Here is a 12,227-nt window from a genome sequence, read left to right as displayed (position 1 = left end):
TCATTTTTCATTCATAATATTTGATTTACCCATTTTTCATTCATAAAATTTGATTTACCCATTTTTCTTTCACACTATTTGATTTACCCATTTTTCATTCATAATATTTGATTAACCCATTTTTCATTCAGATTTGATTCACTCATTTTTCATTCATAATATTTGATTTACCCATTTTTCATTCATAAAATTTGATTCACCCATTTTTCTTTCACAATATTTGATTTACCCATTTTTCATTCGTAATATTTGATTTACCCATTTTTCATTCCTAATATTTGATTTACCCATTTTTCATTCAGATTTGATTTCCTCATTTTTCATTCATAATATTTGATTTACCCATTTTTCATTCAGATTTGATTTACTCATTTTTCATTCATAAAATATTTCATTTACCCATTTTTCTTTCACAATATTTGATTTATCCATTTTTCTTTCACAATATTTGATTTACCCATTTTTCATTCTAATACCACAAATTTACAAATAAAGTCCTGTACTGTATTCCACTGGCACATGCTAAAAAGCCAGGAAATCATAACATGACAGATATGGAGTTAAATTGATTCAAAGGTGCAACATGGAATATCACACAGATGAACAGAGATTGAGATTTTTAAATAAAAAAGTAAAACAACTGCAAGTGAATGTTGAGAACCTGCCATTTTGGTCATTATGGACGAATAAAAAGTGGAGGCTCAACCTTTTTACTATGTATCCTAAAGTTTCCATGCCTAAAGTTTTCATTAATGATAGCTACTTGCAATACATGTTTGGTGGCTTTAATATTAACTAGGGCATGCCCGTACTATATATATGCCCGTACTATATATCTATCTAAAATTATATCCCCCCCCTCTATTTACATGAAATGGTTTGGTCCATTCGCAACGCCAAAGCGAACGGCGAACGGCTTGCGAGTACAGTGACAATCCCCCCCCCCCCCCTCTATTTACATGAAATGGTTTCGTCCATTCGCAACGACCACAGAACCCCCCCCCCCTCTATTTACATGGAATGGTTTGGTCCATTCGCAACGCCGGCACACGCGATCGTTCGCTGCTCTCTGATTGGTTGAATCGTTTTTTGGACATAGCTCGGTAAGTAATTGTCCGATTAATATGAAACCTTGAAAAGGCACATCCTCGGGTCCCCAGCAATATACCTGGCAAGTTAAAAGTATATCGGACCCGTGGTTGTCGAGAAACAGCGGTCACAGACAGACAAACGTACAAACGTACAGACAGAGATTACTGGAATTATAGATAGATATACATTGCCAATTAATACACTTTATGCCATAAAAACCAAACACGTATAATTGATAATGTAATTGTTGAAGGGCTGTGCCAGTGTTCATTCCAAGTGCCTTTTGGCACGAGAAATGTGCAGAACACCTTATGGCAAGTTTCAATGTTACGTAATTGCCTCATGCAATAATTTTTCAGCACATACAACTCATGCACCCTTATAGGTGACACAAAGTGGTGACACAAGGTGGTGACACAAGGTGGTGACACAAGGTGACACTCATGCAAATTTGAAAGTCTTTTTGAGATACCAGCAAGTGGATCATCCAAAAACACACGGATTACATTCTTTAACAATCTATTACAATGCTATTTCTGTCAGAAAATGATGAAAATTCTGTTGTAAAACTTTCTAAAAATAAATTCCACTTTGACATTATGGGCTATTTTATGTGTAGATCAGTGTCAAAAAAAATCCAAATTTAACCCATTTTAAATTCAGGCTTTAACATAACAAAATGTGGAAAAGGTCAAGGGGTGTGAATACTTTCTGAAGGCACTATAATTGTGGCGGGCCACGTGAAAAGGGGGCTTAGGGGTGTTCCTTGGTTAAACTGACTTTTCATCGTTTTCTGACCACCCATAAGCCCCCTTTTTACGTGGCGCGCCACATATGTACACATACACTATATTATCAGTAGGAAATAGCACGTAACCTTTCATGAAAGATAAATACATTTAAATTATTGAGAGAGACTTACTTGTTAAAACATGAACAACTTGTAGAAACTACATTTATCACTCCAATGCATGATGAATGGGGCTGGCAGGATGGCCTACATGTATGTATAGTGTATACTCACCTCTAAACTGTCTAGCCGAGGTTTGAATCCCTACCCAGCTGTAAACTGTCATCCCAGTGCTTCACAGGCAGGGTGATTCATCAATGTACCCCTCGGATGTATGTTAAAATTGGAAGTCCCGTCTGTCGACATTAGATTGTGGACGTTAAAGATATTAGTAGATTAGATAAGATAAGGATTATATATAAGATTAGATTTGATAAGATATTATGTGGATAAGGTTGGATTCCATAGTGAAGAGTAGGCGAGCTATCACCCGTACCATGAACAAATTACAAATTCCTACCCTAACTACTGCTGGGCAAACGACCTAGTATAACCGATGCCAACAATTACTGTTTCAGCAGCATCGACAGTCTGATATATAAAGTCAAATTTCGTCTAATATATAATTAAAATATCTAATATACTGTTGTGAATATGAGAATGTGTTTTTTTATTTTATTTTGTGGTGGTGGTAAAATGTTGTAAAAGGTTGTTGTAAAAGGTTGTTGTAAAATATCACCCCTCCTCCCTCCGTTGTGGTTGTATAAAGGTCAAAGGGCGTTCCCGTAGTTAGTCCATAGAAAAACATACATGTAGGTCACGATATATCTTTTCTTTTGATAGTTATCTCTTATTCTGTGTTTTAGGATAAGGCTGTGTCTCCCATTAATTAAAAGTACTCCATTGCACCAGTGAAAGAGAATAGACCCCCTTTCCTTCCCATCCCCAAAAGCCTCGATTGCCCATATTACCTCCCCTCCGATCCAATTGCCGCCATTGGCCACGAGGCAGGGTTGGGGAAGAAAGGCGTGTCTCCACCTCGTCATAGAGGGGGAGGAGTGAACCAGCCCCGCTCGACCAACCATGAGCCAGGGGTTTGGCTACAGAGGGCGGAGGAAGAGCGGTGGGGGAGGTTCGCAAAGGTTGAGGGGCGGGGGCCTATATAACCCAAGGCAGGGGTGTGGCAAGGAGAGATGAGTTGGTCTGAGTCGGTTGCCAGAGGAGGGTCAGTGGTTGCGGTGGTGAGGAGTGAGAGAAAAGAAGAAAGAGTGAGGGTTTGGACCAGACAGGCAGACGGGAGATGAGCCTTTACCGAGAGACGAGAGGGAGTCCAAGGAGTTGAGTCCAACCAAGAAGTCCAGAGTTGAACTGCAGCTCGAGCCACCGCAACTGCATTTGCTGCAGCTGGAGCCACCGAAACAGCAGCCACAGCAGCGTGAGGCCTGGACGGCAGTTTGGAGCACGGCCGCGGAGGAGCGGCGGCTGCCCAACGAGTCAATCGTGCTGAAGGACCAGTGGACCTCCCTATCCCGCCAGCCATCCATCTCCCGCCAGTCCTATCATCAATTCCCCGCGTGAGTCAGTGTTCTGTTTGTGCTGTCCTGGGTTAGTTAAGTCTGTAGATAAGCTAAATTTGCACTGTGTCATCTGCGTCTTGTACTTGTAAATAAACTGAATTGCTTTTTGTTGCTTGTGTGTAAATAGTAAATAAATTCAGTAGTAATATTTCAAACCTTTTGTCTTTCGTCTTGGCCTTCTTTTTCCTCTTTGCATTCGTCGCCTTTGTCTTTTCCCCATTGGGCAGCTACGGTGCGATACGGCCAAAGTCTGGGTGAATCGGGTGAGTTTGTTAGGTCGCGGTCTTACACCACCGCTCGGTCTATAACATCTAACCGCGATCTATAACAATTGGTAGTCAGGAGATGGGATTCGAACCTGGGACTAAATTTATTTAGCCCAAATTTTGGACACCAATTGTGTTAGTACTATAACAATTGGTGTCGAGGAGTGAGATCGGACCCGGAGCGCGTTTACGCGCTCGAAATTATAAAGCCGAAATTTGTTTGTTGTATAAAAATCCGAATTTTGAAATCGCGCCATGGCTGTTCAAGGCGACGGGATGCCGGTGGGAGAGATAGACGGGGTAGAATCGACCCAGGACCTCGGGGAAATGTATGTGGAAGAAAGGGAGGAGGAAAATGGCAATGTGGTTGCGGGAATATCAGGCGCGCAAAATGGCGCGCTCGCTCACGTGGTTGAAGGGTCCCAAAATAGCGGCGCCGCGGAGGGCGAGCCTGCGGTGGCGGCTGGGGACGCTGGGCAAACCGGGTTTGACCTCAGATTATTCTTGACCCAACTGAATGCAAAAATGGATAGGATGGAGGGCCAAATGGGGGTAATGGGAAACCAAATGGGGGTAATGAGGGACGAAGCAAGGGGTACCGTTGAGGGGTTAGACAATAATTTTAAGGGGTTAGACAATAATTTTAAGGGGTTAGACAATAATTTTAAGGAGTTAGACAAGAAATTTGAGGGGTTAGACAATGGGATAGAAGGGGTGAAACATGGGTTAACGGGGGTGGAAAATAGAATGGCTGCCCAGGAGAATCAGTTAGAGGGGGTGAAAAATGGGTTAATGGGGTTAGAAAATAGGATGGAGGACAAATTGCGGGAAATAGGGGAACAATCCGCCCGGGAAATCGAACAGATGGGGAACCAGATGGAGGAAATACGACGAGGGGTGAGTGAGGAGGTCTCGGGGCTGCGCGAGGAGGTAAAGCGAGGCGAAAAGCGTATAGAGAAAGAGGTGAGAAATAATACGGCAAAGTTACAGGGGGGAATAGAAGATCTGACGGAGGAGGTGGAGCAGCTGACAGAGGGACAAACTAAGTTAGTGGAGCAGGTTCAAAAGAACACTGCGGTACTAGGAGGGTTAAAGGCGACACAAAAAGAAATTAAAAACGAATTAATAGCGACGCAGAGGCAATGTCAGATGGTACGGGAGGAACTGACAATGAGGGTGGAAGAGGTGACAGAAGCAATGGAGACGAAGGACCGGGAGGTAAGGACGCACGTAGAAACGGTCACGGTAGCCTTAGAGGACGAACTTGAGGAGACGCACCGGGAAATAAAAGAGGTTAAACAAAAATTAGAGGAAGTGGGAGAAGAGGTGAGTGAAATTAAGAAGGGACGGACAGAAACTAAGAGAGAAATCCGGGAGGAGGTGATGGAATGTGTACAAGGTCTGTGTTCAAATCATGATGCGGTGCTCACTAACCAAATAAAAAGTTTGCAGGTGGCAGAGAAGGTGCGACGAGGTACGGAGGTGAGTGGCAATGTACATGATGTGAGGGGAGATTCAGTCGGCTTGGGGATTGGTTTGGATCCGGGTGTTCGTGAAAGGCCGTTGGTGAGGTGTGTGACAGGACAGGTGTGCGAAAAAAGGGGTGTGCGAGAATGTCCGACCATGGGGTGTGTGAGGAAAAAGTGCACGCCGAGGAGTGAGTGTGCCGTCAAGAGTGAATTGGTCGAAGCGCGTGTGCGAGGGAGCACAGGGAAGCGCGGTGTGGTGAGTGTTACGGAGGAAGTAACGAAAAAGTGTGCGCGGGAGGACGCGCGAGAAAGGTGTGTAACGGACGGGTGCATGGGGAAAGCGCATGCTGTCAAGAGTAAGGGAGAATGCATGCCTGTGGTGAGTGTTACGGAGGAAGTAACGAAGAAGTGTGCGCGGGAGGATGCGCGAGAAAGGTGTGTAACGAACGGGTGCATGGGGAAAGCGCATGCTGTCAAGAGTAAGGGTGAGTGCGCGACTGAGAGTGGAGGTGAGAGTAGTGAGAGTGAAACGGAGCGTGAGCTGGTTGTGACAGGTGGGCGAGGATGTACACCTGGGATGGAAGGATGCACACCTGGAATGGTAGAGCGTGTGTGGGAAGGCACATTTGAGTTGGTAGTGAGGCACGTGGTTGGGTGTGCGGGTGAGAGCACACCTGTGATCGTCACAAAGGAGGTGACCGAGAAAGGGGCGCGAAGCGGTGTATTGGTGAGGTGTGCGAGCAACGAATGTGTGCCAAAGTGTTCGGTGGTCAGGTGTGTGACCAAGTCGGTGAGCGGAGTGAGTGTACCGAGGTGTGAAAGAAAAGGTACGAGGAGAATGGGAACGGCTGCATGTATGAGCAAGAAAGAGGTAGCGTATGCATGTAAGCCTGCAGGTGAAGCGTCGACGGTAACCGGGTTAAAGGTTAGGTCGACTTTTAGCCGGATCGGGCCCTCGGTGCGTGCCGGGCTTCGCGTGCCGCGAGAACCAGCGGAGATCCGAGCCACGGCGGGTTCGAAAGGACCGCCGTGCGCGATCCACGCTGGGCCTCGCGTGGAGCGGCCGCGTCCGGGCTCCACAAGGCGGAGCGGGCAGCTCGATAGGAAGGGTCGTCATGGCGACCACTTTCTATTGAGACGTGCCGGCAGGTCGAGATCGGGACATTGGATGGCTCCACGCCGAAGTGGTGCATGGGATCTCGGCCCGGGTAAGCCTCCGTCCCTGCCCCGAATGCGGGACGTATCCAGCCGCTGGCACAAAACGACCCGCGTTCATTGCTCGGCTGTACGAAGCCGGGCTGTAGATGTGAATTGGCGCACCGAGAGGATGTAATAAGTAGACGGGTGATGGTGATAGTGATAGTGATTTAAAACGAAATTTAGAAAAGTGAATGGAATTGGCAGTAAATGGAAAATTTTTGAATTGTTGGATTGGGACGAACAAAATTGATAGTGAGAGATGCCCCGCTGTGGTGGGATGGCAACTCTGTCATCCCTCACAAGGTGGGGGCAAATGCGCAATAGTTTATGGGGTGGCTATGACAACCGAGCCAGGGAGGGCTTGGATAATGATAGGGATCTAGAAGAGATTGACATTAGGTAACGTTAAGTTTAGTTAGTGACTGATACCTGTAGTGGGGACGCAGGTAGATTAGTGTGGATTATAATGACGTGGGAGCGCAATAGTTTAAAGGGACGACTGGGAAGCGCAAGTTTCAGAGGGGAGAAGTTAGCTGAGATGATGCCGTGTGTGTGAGGATTGAACAAGTGAGAATGGAACAGGTGTGATTGCACAGGTGTGCAACTGAACAGGTGTGTGGAGCAGTGTATGAGTGAGTGATGGTGATGTGTGTTGCGTTGACCAACTGGTCCAGAAAGAGGAGGAGGGTGCAGGTGGCACCAGGTGAGATTGCACAGGTGTGCAACGACAGGTGAATGAAAGACAGGTGCATGGAATAAATGGTATGGAGTATTGGAATGGATGGTCGTGGAGTGAGTATGGTGGAAATTGTGGAGTGGAGTGGATGGTGCGAAGGTGTGAATGGGGGAAGAGTGGACCCCCATCACGGATACCCGGGGCGGGTAGTGTAAGTGTTAGGTAGAGGGTACAGGTAAATTGTGGTTTGGATATTGGCATCTGTGGGGCGGGTGAAAGAATGGTCTGTGGATGGGTGCATTAGTGTTGTGGAAATGGCTGGGCGTGTAGCCTGTTAGTGTGTGTAGTTGTTTGAGCACTCCACCACTGTGAGGATGTCGGCCAGGTGAGGCCGCAGGTGGGCTCTGGGAGCCGGTAGTAGTTGTTGTGGATGGGGCCCGAGGATCCGGAGGACGGACCCGGGTAGCCCAGTGCCAGAGGGCACCATGGGGTGACAGAGCCAGGAGAGGGGCTGCCCCCAGTTAGATAGGTTAGGGTGAGGAGCTAGGTAAGCTCGGGTGGCAACTACAGTGGTGGAGGTGTGCAGGTGGGTAGACCTGTTGGGAGAGCTACACGTCGCGGCCCAGAAATTGTGCGAGGGCACCGGGAGATGAATCGGGGGAGTGAGACCCCAAATTGAAAAGCACCACAGTTTGGCCAATGGGAATTGGTTTTCAGAACCCATAGTGTAAGTTGGCCAATGGATTGGCAGGGAAAGACCCCGGGTAGTGTAAAGTGTGTTAAAGTCATTTAGAGGATAGTTAGGATGAAGGATCTCCTCGCACCATCTGCATCCACTCACCTGAGGTGACAGGTACTCCACACCATGCCATGTTTTGATTATTTTTTATGATGCAAATGTTTGGATTGTGCGACGCATCATGACGTGGGTGTGACATTGTGCGTAATTCCATCTCTCCCTCCTTATGAGGATTGATGATGAATTGGTGATGGCAAATTTTGAAGTAGAGGGATTGTGGAGACGAATTTGATATAGGGGAAATATGGGGAAGACGTGACAGTAGTGACGAATTGGTAATGTGTAGGTTTTGTACATATGGGGTAAGGGCAAGGGTGGGCTAGGTAACAGGGGGGTGACGTACGGTAGGGACGAGCTTTCTCACTGCGCCCTCCGTACGCATTTCGCCTTGCATTGCCTTTTTGATGTGTACCCTTGAGACCTTACCCCTCGCTCATCTGTCTTGTCCCCCCCTTTTTGTCTCCCACATGAGGACCTGAGCGCCGTTGGGCGCCGAGGGGAGCGTGTGTGGGTCGGCCATTGTGCGCCCGAAATTCCCAGAACCAGCTGTCTGCATCGATGCACCACATTATGGACCACATGTCAGTGGCCGAGCACCACTTATGGACCCCATGGGTTGGGGCAAGGCCCCTCTGCTGGAACCGGCCATGAGGGCCCGAAATCTTGCTGGCGGACCTTGGCCACAGGGCACCGATGCCCCACAGGTGAACCACACTAGTCGGCCCTGTGGGCCATAAATAAACGAAAATAAAAAGGACACCTTGGGCACACTTTATTACAAATAGGCCGCCAGTAAGCAAAGCAAAATGGAAATGACAACAACTGGAAGAAATAATAATAACCAGCAGAGGGAGCCGAAGAGCAAGAGACACCTGCAGGGTTGGGTTTGTTGGTTTTATTTTATTCATTGAACAGTGGTGACTGCACCGATTGGTGCTTGGGTGTGTATTGGTGCGTTTTTGGGTGCTTTAATGGTGCATTGATGCAGAGCAGACTGTCCTCCCCCCAGAAAGAACAATTACAGGTCCTGGGTTAGTTTTGTAAATAAAAATAGCGTCAATTGTAAATAATGCTTCCCACCGTCAGTGTGTAGTTTGAAGACCATTCCGCAATTCGGTTAACTGTGGGCGTAAGTCTGTTAGGCAGGGTGCAATGGAGCAGCGGGACACATTTATTTATGTTTTAAAACTGTCGCACTCAGGGTCAGGCTAAAAGTAGAGGGAACTACACCTACATGCCACACTAAGGTAAAAGTAATAGGCCCGGGACGTGCCTAAGGGGAGGAGGGTGCAGTGTTGTGAATATGAGAATGTGTTTTTTTATTTTATTTTGTGGTGGTGGTAAAATGTTGTAAAAGGTTGTTGTAAAAGGTTGTTGTAAAATATCACCCCTCCTCCCTCCGTTGTGGTTGTATAAAGGTCAAAGGGCGTTCCCGTAGTTAGTCCATAGAAAAACATACATGTAGGTCACGATATATCTTTTCTTTTGATAGTTATCTCTTATTCTGTGTTTTAGGATAAGGCTGTGTCTCCCATTAATTAAAAGTACTCCATTGCACCAGTGAAAGAGAATAGACCCCCTTTCCTTCCCATCCCCAAAAGCCTCGATTGCCCATATTACCTCCCCTCCGATCCAATTGCCGCCATTGGCCACGAGGCAGGGTTGGGGAAGAAAGGCGTGTCTCCACCTCGTCATAGAGGGGGAGGAGTGAACCAGCCCCGCTCGACCAACCATGAGCCAGGGGTTTGGCTACAGAGGGCGGAGGAAGAGCGGTGGGGGAGGTTCGCAAAGGTTGAGGGGCGGGGGCCTATATAACCCAAGGCAGGGGTGTGGCAAGGAGAGATGAGTTGGTCTGAGTCGGTTGCCAGAGGAGGGTCAGTGGTTGCGGTGGTGAGGAGTGAGAGAAAAGAAGAAAGAGTGAGGGTTTGGACCAGACAGGCAGACGGGAGATGAGCCTTTACCGAGAGACGAGAGGGAGTCCAAGGAGTTGAGTCCAACCAAGAAGTCCAGAGTTGAACTGCAGCTCGAGCCACCGCAACTGCATTTGCTGCAGCTGGAGCCACCGAAACAGCAGCCACAGCAGCGTGAGGCCTGGACGGCAGTTTGGAGCACGGCCGCGGAGGAGCGGCGGCTGCCCAACGAGTCAATCGTGCTGAAGGACCAGTGGACCTCCCTATCCCGCCAGCCATCCATCTCCCGCCAGTCCTATCATCAATTCCCCGCGTGAGTCAGTGTTCTGTTTGTGCTGTCCTGGGTTAGTTAAGTCTGTAGATAAGCTAAATTTGCACTGTGTCATCTGCGTCTTGTACTTGTAAATAAACTGAATTGCTTTTTGTTGCTTGTGTGTAAATAGTAAATAAATTCAGTAGTAATATTTCAAACCTTTTGTCTTTCGTCTTGGCCTTCTTTTTCCTCTTTGCATTCGTCGCCTTTGTCTTTTCCCCATTGGGCAGCTACGGTGCGATACGGCCAAAGTCTGGGTGAATCGGGTGAGTTTGTTAGGTCGCGGTCTTACACCACCGCTCGGTCTATAACATCTAACCGCGATCTATAACAATACGTATAAAGCTCTTTCCAACCACTGACGGACTGGTCCTAGTGACTGATATTAATGTTCAGTACCTTCTGGGAGGCGTCCAAAGCTGAAATTTGGTGTGCCGACGGACTTCGAAGGCAGTGCACCGGGAAAGATCACAGAATTGTCGGAAAGCATCCGCAAATTTGACATAAACTCTTCCTGGGAATTCTTCCAAAGTAAACTGCTCTCTCTCATGCACAGATTTATCCCATCTCGTCTTCAGTTGTCTTACCCTTCCTCCCGTCCATGGTACACTGAATCTTGTGGTGAGGCAGTTGCCCTGAAACAACTTGCCTTTAATAATAATAATAATAATAATAAAGGAGTCTTATATAGCCCCATCAAGCAGAGTAAACGACCCTCATGGCGCTTTACATTATCATGCGAATGCACACACACCGCACACACATACACACACACAGACACACCTTCGCTCTTGCCCTATTCCTCTCCCTCCCCATTCAAACCCCACAGATGTGTACTCCCCCTCCTCCTCCCCTCCCTCCCCCGCACATGTACACAGACATACTCTCGATCTCTGTCCCACCTCAAACCAAAGGGAAAACAGGGCTTAAACTTTGAAAGACTTGTGAAACTGATAGGTTTTGAGGGAGGTTTTAAAGGCAGGAAGAGAGTCAACCTGTCGAACAGAGGAAGGAAGGCAAGTCATTCCAGAGCAGAGGTGCAGCAAAGGAAAAGGATTTCTCGCCAAACGACTTGGTGCTGGTGCGCGGCGGCTCTAAGGTCATAGAGTCGTCGCTTGAACGAAGCCGTCGCCGAGGTTCATAGAGAGTGAGCAAATCGGAGAGATAGTGAGGTCCCGTTCCACACAATGATTTATAACATAGTGTGCAAATTTTGTATTGCACACGAGCAGAGACAGGCAGCCAGTGTAAAGATTCAAGGAGCGGAGTAACATGGTCAGACTTCTTCGCCTTACAGACAAGACGAGCGGCAGAGTTTTGAACCTTTTGTAACTTATCCAAGAGAAACTGAGGGCAGCCAGCATACAAAGAATTACAATAGTCTAGCCTTGAGAGGACAAGGGCACAGACCAGAGTTAGAGCAGCTTGAGGAGTAAGAAAGTGGCGAATGGATGCGATCTTTCGCAGCTGAAAGTATGCTGATTTGCAAGTTTGAAGTACTTGCTTGGAAAATGTCATGTTACAGTCGAAAACCACACCAAGGTTCTTGGCCGACGAAACAAAGTTTACATCGGTTTCACCAACATGAATAGTGGTAGGAAGTGAACATTGTAGAGGACATCTGTGTGATCTTACAATCATAGACTCTGTTTTAGCATCGTTCAGCTGAAGTTTGTTTTGGGTCATCCACGCCTTCACGTCGGCAATACAGCCTTCTAACACTTCAACAGTGGGCACGATTTGTTGAATCGTGCTTCCTTTGAACAGCTGATTGTCGTCCGCAAAGGCGTGGTGATCAACTGAATGTCTGGCAACAATATCAAATAGAGGCTGAGTGTACAAAAGAAAGAGGATAGGTCTCAGGACTGAGCCCTGGGGAACGCCAAAGGAAAGCGGAGAAGGGGCTGATTTCTGGCCATTGACAATAACTGTTTGCACTCTATCAGTAAGATAGGACATCAGCCAAGAAAGGGGAGTACCAGTTATACCAAATGTGATTTCAAGACGACGAATTAAGACACTATGGTCAATCGTGTCAAAGGCGGCAGACAAGTCCAAAAGAGCAAGAACGGAAACTTTTACCACAGTCAAGAGAGGTCAGAAGATCATTGGTTATTCTTAGGAGAGCGGTCTCG

This window comes from Myxine glutinosa, chromosome 3, assembly GCF_964187855.1.
Source record: "Myxine glutinosa chromosome 3, kmMyxGlut1.1, whole genome shotgun sequence".
NCBI classification, from domain to species: domain Eukaryota; kingdom Metazoa; phylum Chordata; class Myxini; order Myxiniformes; family Myxinidae; genus Myxine; species Myxine glutinosa.
The sequence above is the reverse complement of the archived record's forward strand: the minus strand, read 5'-3'. Positions refer to the sequence as shown.